Here is a 9,129-nt window from a genome sequence, read left to right as displayed (position 1 = left end):
TTCCCATGAAATGCAAATGTCTACTGTAATACACAGTCCAGTGCATTTGCTCCACAGATCTCACTATATCTTGATCCTGCTACCAGTGGTAGAAGAAGTACTTAGATGCTCAGGTTAAAGTAGAAAATACTATAACGCAAAAACATTCCCTTATAATTAAGAAGTACTGCAGTGCTAGACTTTGTAATAAATGCATTGGAGTAATAGTTCAATATTTCCCGCTAAATGTATTAAAGGTATTAAATAGTCCAAGTTCCAGCGCTCCTAGAATATTTTTTATAAATTGGCATAAAATGCAAATACTTTAGTACTTCAGTGTCGCTACTTCAGTAAATACATAAACTTAATTTCCACCCTTGCCAAACAAACTCATACACAAAATACATTTTGTGGAAACTCAGACCAGAACAGATATCCGTTATAAATTTGCTAATTTAAATATGCATAATTGATCTCATATAAAGGTCGTAAAGGTCATTGGTGAACTCCCTACCATCGCCATGCTAGTAATACTAACTAGCTCAGGGTCAAAGGTAACAAGCACAAAGTCACTAACTGATGGAGGAAACAATTAAGCATTAATGTGGGGACACAATGACTAGACTCGACTGGTTTGAGGGGAGAAGAAGAGCTCGGTCTCATCAGCAAAGTGAGTTTGGACTCGACTGTCTGGAGGAAAAAAGAGACAGGTATTAGAGATGTGTGTGTGTGTGTGTGTGTGTGTGTGTGTGTGTGTGTGTGTGTGTGTGTGTGTGTGTGTGTGTGTGTGGGGGCGGTTGTTCCTGCTGGACAAGACTTTATTTAAGGCGAGAGTAAATGCCAAAGTGGCCCAAAAGGTGCCTAATTAATCCGTTCGCTGGCTGTGAGGAGAGCTCAGTGGTCAAGCCATTATATCTTCACCTTTCACTTCATCTCCTCCACGGCGAGGGAGCAGGCCTGTAATCATTAACGAAATGTTATGGATGAGTCCTTGAGGAAATCCATGTTTGCGTGAGCATCAATCATGTATTGACTGAGTTTTGGCCAAACACGGAAAGGTTCCAAGCATGTGAGCGGAATATCAGAAGTTTTAGGGCCAAACTGGCTGTTTCTCCCGGTTCTAACTTTATAACAAGCTGTCTGAAGTATCTGTGCTATTAAAGGCTCTCTGTTTGAGTCCTCACCTGTCACTTTCCTCCCAAAAATATCAATCAACTCTCAAACAGAACCGATGACGTCGAAAAGGCCTCACACACAGGAGTAGAAACTGACAATTGTTTTACTTTTTTGAATAAGAAATATCTCTTGCTTGTCTCCCTCCAGCTTTAAGGGACGTTGATGTGCTTCTTATTAGCATCAGCGTATGAGAAGGTTGAGTCCATTCTCATTTCTCCCTCTTTCACGGACTTTTCAGCTCAATGACATACGAGTGGTCATCACATTTCCCACTCAATAGACTGTTGAAGACAGGAAAATGGCTCCTGTCTGCGATTTAACCTGCTTATTTTATCGTATTTTTAATGATATTTGTTTGTTATACACCAAAAATTGGGTGTATTGTCAAAGTTTTACACACACAAAGGCTCTAGATTTAGACTAACTGCTAAAAATGGCTCCTCATATATTTCCGTCTGATGTGGTTTCATGCAACAGGCTCTGGTTCTCACACCTTCCGAGTTACTCCTGGCGATGTGAATCATCACATCAAAGGAAATATAATAAGCTCTCGAAAAAAAATGATGGCAAGCAATTAATCCCTCAGTGGAAAATAGGAGATGAATGCTGAATGAAACCAAGAATGTGATACCAGATTGATCACAGATTTTTTTTTTTAAAGCTTCGTTAAATTAAAACTCCATTAGGTGTTATTAAACCTGTTCTGGTGTAACGAGGAGTTCTGCCACTGAGCAAACACAGTTCCTGTTTATTCTCTCGATCTTGGCTCCGAGCCAACTCCCGTCTGACTCATCTGATTATTTCTGTAAACTATTTAGCACAAACCCAGTCATTAATTAACGTGATCTCCACCGGCTTTGATTGAGAACTCCTGATTGTCTTATGTAAATAAGTTCTTGTGTTATTAAAGTCACAGCAGCTGTCTGTAAGGCTTGGGTTTAATGTCATTACCTCTCCAGTATTAATTACCTCTGGCAATTTGTAAACCGATAGACATACTAAACAAAGGGCAGTTCAGGTGGCTACTGATGCAACTTTATATAAAATTGATTTAGTTTTAATATCATTTTTAAAGTCTCTATAACTAAATTAGACAGCAAATGGGGTTTATATTTGGTGGTGCATATTCTTAATATCATTTTGCTTGACACGTGCTTTGATGCAACAATTCCCCCAAATTAAAGGACAAAATTCAACAAATTCTCATTTCCCTCCCGAACTATACACCCTAACCCTCACAACAATAGGTTTATGCTTTGGCTAGATCTAATCCAAAAAAGTACTTGGTCATCATTAGGGAAAATCAGGATTTAGGTTAGAATCACTTCTTCGCGAAGGTCAGGAGACTTGCTTCATCATGGTTACAATAATAACCACAAGGTTAATGCTAAGGAACGATAGTTGACATTTAACAACCTAGTCCCCAGAAAACAATGTTGGCATTGTATGTTTCTGCAAACCACGGGATACTTGGAATGTGGACAAATCTTAAAATGTGGTTAACGTTGTAAATCATTTAGGTTTGGGCTCAAAAAACACTTTGTTAATGTCAGAAAAAGGATCATGGTTTGTGTTTTATTTTTATCTTGTCTTTCTTTGCTATGTCTCTTGTGTGCACTATCCTCTATGCTGCTGTAAGCCTGCAAATTTCCCCGGTGCGGGACTAATAAAGGATTATCTTATCTTATCTTATCTCTTATCTCTTAAAAATCATAATTAAAAACTGTAACAACGTAAGTGTAAATAAATAATTGCCCGCATTAGATTTTCCTACATAACAGGTGCAAAGTCAATGTTTACTTTTGGTTTCACACAGGATACAAACAGCTGTCACCTGGGTGTAAGTCCTTTTTGACTCATTAAAACCGGTTTATTTGACCCATCCACAATCTCTCCCAGCCGCCATTAGTGGATGTTCTACCTTGTTATACTCCTTATTATGCCACTTAACTGTTAATAACAGTCGCTTGGTATACTAAGCCACTTGCTCTGCACAACACTATTTGTACTACGTCACTTTCTCTGACCAAATGCAATAAAACATTGACATTCAATGTATATATATGGTTTGCAAAAAACATACAATGCCAACAGTTTTCCCTGGCGACAGCATTGCTTGTGGCTCACGAATCAGGACATGAACAGTGATCTCCCGTGTTTAAGTCTGATGTTTTGAACGGTCCATCCACCCCGACCTCTTTTCCTGTGTGGGCTTTGTGGCTCAGTAACAACGTCACACTACTTCCTCCTTTGCTCCCAGTTGGGGACATTCATAATTACTACTGTCGCTGGAGGACTTCACACTTCAACGTAAACATGTGACGTTTTTTGGACTCTTGCTGAATCGACTGATGGAGTCATTTTTCTTAGGGAGGGGGAGTCTTTTTCGGTGTTTCTGTTTGGCCAGGATGACGCAATTGCAACTACGCCAATTTCACTTTACGTCATCTACATTTCTGAGGATCACAGGGTTGAAGAGAAAAAAAGAAAAGGGGGCTTGTATTTTTTTAACATCCTTTTTGCCCTCTCCCTCTCTCACACTTAGGTAAGTCCCTCCTCCTCCTCCTCTCTAAAATAGCGCTCCAGAGCCCTGGAGAGCGGATGCTGAAGTGACGGCATGTCATCGCTGTCCCATATCAGTGACTCACGGAGGCCTGTGTGCCCCGGCCTGTCACCGGCCTGTCGCTCTCTCTTGCTGGGCCAGTTGTCGGCACGATGTCTCACGGCTCTGGCGTTCTGTTACACCGGCTCGGTTAAAAGTTTCACAAGAGGAAGCACCTCTAAAATACCCGTCTCTCTCCTCGTGTCACTCTGCACTTCAACACAAACCTTTTACTTTAGCATGAAACATAAATACGCAAAAACTTTTACATCCTGTTCATGCCAGTCTCTCTGCAGGCCGCAGTGATTTCAACCGCGGCTTAATTTGGTTTACAGCCACAGTCTTCCCCTGAGCCCTGAGGGTAGAGTAATTACAGATGTCCGATAAATGGATTTCCCTAAACTGCCGGACACACTATGTTATGTCATTAGAGGAGGAGGAGGCGTACTCAGATTTGCGAGCTGTCAGGAGGCAATGGGGAATAAGGAGGGAAGTGATAAAGTGTGGACTTGGAAAATGTATCTTAAACCGAACAGAAAAGCTTTATGTGGCATGACAGTGGCTGCGGGGCATCCGCTCCCCAATACTGAGCGGAAGATTTAAAATTGTAATTTGCGGGTTAATAAAAGCCACAAGTGAGGGTGTGGGTGACTGTATTTCTTTGTTACTGATATATAATGATGGGAAATTTCAAAACAAAAAAGGACAATATTTCATAGAGCCGCAGGGCTTGTTTGAAAAAATGGAAAAGTGGAATTAAGTCCTTTGTATGATTATAGCTAAACTTTAAGACCTTTATCTGCTTGTGTAACTGCCTTTTAAACAGTGAACTTATATTTTTCCCCCAATTCTTTTAGGTAGAGAGGTCTTTTGCGTGTGAACTCTTGCTTAAAAGTGACTCATCAATATCAAAGCTAAAACATAAAGTAACAAAAGGGTACAAACTACTAAAAATATACCAGCAGAAACAGATCAGTGACAGTTTGACTTGTCCTGATCAATTAAACCCCTGTAACAAATTAACATTTAGAAGGATCGCATGTGTGAATCCCTGAGTCTGCCACCGCGGGAAACCTTTATTTGACCTGAAATTCATTATAGATGGGTCAAGTTCTATCTCGACCAATCCGCCTTAAAGCTGAAACTCATTTATCTTTAGTGAGAACCTTCCTCATTGGAGAAGGGTCTTGGACTGGACTGATAGACCTGGATCTGTTAAGAAGGAGACTAAATGACGTCGCTGGATGAAGGAAGAACAATGATCTAGTAGCTTTGAACTGAGCTTTTTCTGTCAATATATCAGGCACTGAGGAATTCATTACTTCAAACGACTACATTTACCATCGACACTGATTGGACATGCACGTAAAAGGTTCCCTTTAACCGTTGGCCTTTGGAGTAATGCTGTGTGTACTGTAAGCTAGTTAGATGGCCATGCTAAAGATTGCCTCTTACGCTGGAGTAGATAAAAACACTAATCCATTCCTTTCACTTTTACTCTGGGATTTAAATTTTGTAAATACTTTTGAAAGGCCTGAAGCATTTTGAGGGATGGATATCTTTTTAAAACTCTAGAAGTCCGCTTGTTTATCATTTTACAATCCTGAATCTGATACATTATGAATAGAAGGGCATTAACAGTGTTGCTTTCTTTCTTTGCAAATTCAATCTTGCTAAATTCCCTGTGGAAGATCATCATCCCTTGGCAATAGAAAATGTCAGTAAGTACATTTTTTTTCCCACATGTCTTTTTGAAGACGAGAGCAGTGTGACCTCCGACTATTCTCCTCGGTGAATAGTCGATTTTATTGGTGATGAATTCAACACAGCTTAAATAGATATTTCACAAGTCAGGAACTTCAAAACGAATTAATGCGTCACTGTCCTCTGACATTAGAACTTTTAAAAGTAAGTAAAGTAAATAAAGAAGCCCTGCAACAATCAATAATGCAGTCTTTCTAAGAGGAAAAAGCAAAAGTTTGCTAACACCTTAAAAAAACAAACTAAGTACACAAGTACAATACTTTGTTCAAGTGATCTTTGCTACAAATGACCAGAAAAGGACTTTCTGAAAAGCCTTCAATGTTTTGTTTATTGTTAATACAATAGATTTTTGTACAATTTGCTTCAAAAAGCCCCTTTGAACAAATAAAAATCACAGAGCTTTACATTACTTCCACTTTATCACTTTTTCTGGAGTCAACTCAATGTCGGAGTACGAACCCAGAGAGTCTGAGTCGATACTCAACAAAGGTTATCCATCGGATTCTTTCCATAAAGCAGCGATCCATACAGCTGTATGAGCTGCCTGTTTAAACAGTCGCCCTACTGCTGGCTCTGTTTATGCAGGGATTTATTGAATTGAAGCTATTATTATAACTCTAAAATGTATTCCTTTCTAGTGTTTTATACAAAGTCTGACAGTGATAGCTCCCTATGTGTTTGGAGGTTATAAAAGATAAGCGTTACATTTTTATATTTTGCAGCATTTGAGAAAATAATATGATCACATTTCTACAAATTACACACCACCGTAATAAAGCTTGTATGTAATTTATCTCACCTCTGCTTCCCTGAGTGTGTACTTCTTAAAGGTCAAGAAAAAATAGAGGTTGTTGTTGCCGTACTGCGGAGGTGGGAGTTTAGGCAGGCGTAGACGCACCACTGGGACTGTGATTGATGGAAACCCCTCTACTGGGTGGCTGGCTCTTACAGGCAGCAATCTGCCAGTGCTGCAGCCTCATCAACACAAACCCACATCCTACACTCACACATTTACTCTCTTTCACATATTCCCAGTGCAACAGTGACAGTCAATGCTCTGATATCCTGTTAAAACTGCAGGTTGGTCTCGCCCAGCTTTCGTAGCTATACCAAGAAAAATAATGCTTCGTAATTCGTCAGTATCTTACGAAGTCATTACTTATGATGATCCACGTAATCATGAATGAGAAAGCATAACGATGGCAAAAGCCCACACAGGGCGGGGGAATGGAGGTTGGTGGATCCAACAAACATCGATCTTACAGCCAGGAGACCGCTGTTCTTTTCCCATGTGATAACGTATATTTATCTCTGACATAACTTTTGAACTTCAGTAAAGACACTTCCCAAACAACAAGATTTTCCTAAACCTTAAACTTAGTATTTCACAATCTACAATCAAAGTATTTTGTTGCCTTAACCTAACTGAGTTGTTTCCTGTGAAGTTTATTTGAGGAGTAACTTTTTTGAGGATATGATTCTAACCGTTGTATGATGATACGTTGTATGATGATACGTTGTATGATACTTCATGACACATTTTTTCTACTTTCGCTTTCATTTTAGTCTTCAAGAAAGAATCCAAGTGTTGCTTCATCAGCTGTTTCTTCAGATGCATGCATTGTTGCATGTCATGACATAAACATGGCCAACAGACATCACCCACCCGCTGGCTGATTTCAAGTTGCTACAGCTGCTAAATGAAGTTCCGTCTCCCAGGGCTGATGCACGCTCAAATCCCGGCTAAGTAGTCTCTTGTTGGCGGGGAGATCGAACCGAAATATAAGTTATTTTATAGTTTCCTTCAAAGTGATTGACAAGCCTTCATGCAGCTTTACTTCTTAGCCCTCTCATGTTGGACTGGACGCTACAGTGACTCACTATCACCTCTTGAGGAACAAGTGGTTTTATAAGACAGCTAGCTGGTTAGCATGCTGATTTCAGAAGATATCTCTTCAGCACAATACTTAGACATCATATCATCAGCACTGTAACATCTGTCGATAAGGTTAGTTCATCTTTTTATGTTTCAGGCAAAAATTCTGTCCTTATTTTAAACATTGCACCCTAATGTCATGATTCATTTTTTTCCTTGCTGGGGTTTTTTTTTGCCATTTCCAAAAATGAGGAGGGAAACACATTTAAATATAATAACTTATTATAACTTTTTTTGTGTTTTGAAATGCCTCATGTTAAGCAAAGGGAAATGCCTCTGTGTATGAAAAGTGCTATAAAACATTCCCTTGCCTCGTCTTAGCATGAAATATTCAAAACAAAGACTACATGTTTTTATGGCTGTGCAACAGCATTAAATGGAATTATTCTAAATGTCTTCTGCATCATGTTAAACAGACTTACCCAAAAATTCAGCCTGACATCTTTGGTATTTTTAGAAAATTTTAGGGTCCTGACCAGAATTTAAAATCATGCTATGTTTAGCTGCACAGCATGAGTTTGTAAAGTCAAATTCAGTTCAGTCAAATTGTCAACTGAAGTTATGCATTAACTGTTGATTTTTTACGTCCGTCTCCGAACTGTTCTGGGTCATCCATTAGTCAGCCCATTTAAAAAAGAAAACTACTAACACCAGCAAAGGTACAAGGCTCTTTAAAGTGCTTAGAGGAGAAAGACCCCGGTGTCATATTATTACCAGTATCACACTGAGCTTTGTTTGGATCACCAGTGACCTTTGCTCAGTAGATACATGGGGGTTGGTATTCTCCAGCTGAACCTGCTTCTCTTGTTCCTGAAACCAGTGATGATTCACAAACCGAACAGCATGGAGCTGGAGCTGCACAAACTCTGGCCCGTTGCTGAGTATAAGACAATCGCAGCTGCCTCATTTTCTGTAGCAAATTTAGCTAAAAGGATTTCACTCAGGAAAGGGAGGGCGATTCGGTTGGGACTATGTTTCCTGGGAAAGCATGGTCCACTAGGGGACACGGACAAAAATAAAAAAAACATATACTGTCAGCAATAACAAGCAATAGTTTTGCAACGATATGTTTTACACAAATCGCACATAAATGTAGTTCATAGACAACTCTGAACTCTAAAATATTATACATTTTTATTTTAATAACCCTGTAATTCCATAATAAAGGGTAAACTAGCTGTGGGAATATTTTCATAATACATTTGTTAAGATTTCAATATGGCAGCCTGCATTGACACTCTCCCATGGACCCTTGACAGGCAAAGAAGGAGAGGTTTTGTGCTTCTTCAGCTCACCACCATTGAACTAATCACATTTTGGGTGCTGATTCTGGGCGAAAAGGCCTGACTCGCAATCTGTGTTCAGGTCCTCGCAAAAATGTTGGATGCCGTGGCAATTTAAGATAGGGGAGACCAAAGGGGTTGCCAGGTTAGGTTAAGGTGTGCTAATACCAAGTATAGAGAAATGAGTATAGGAGGAAAACAATAGAATTAAACAAAAGGTAAATATTTTTTATATAAATCTTGTTTGGAAGGGATATTTGCAACTTTGCTGATTGTAAAGTGAATATTCTGGTTTATAATAACTTTTTCCTCTTGACATTTTGTCCCTCCTACATTTGAGAGCTGGAGCAGAGATATAGTCATCGGTTTCTGTCAGTGTACATTACCAT

This window comes from Anoplopoma fimbria, chromosome 21 (genome assembly GCF_027596085.1).
Source record: "Anoplopoma fimbria isolate UVic2021 breed Golden Eagle Sablefish chromosome 21, Afim_UVic_2022, whole genome shotgun sequence".
In the NCBI taxonomy this organism is placed as follows: Eukaryota; Metazoa; Chordata; class Actinopteri; order Perciformes; family Anoplopomatidae; genus Anoplopoma; species Anoplopoma fimbria.
The sequence above is the reverse complement of the archived record's forward strand: the minus strand, read 5'-3'. Positions refer to the sequence as shown.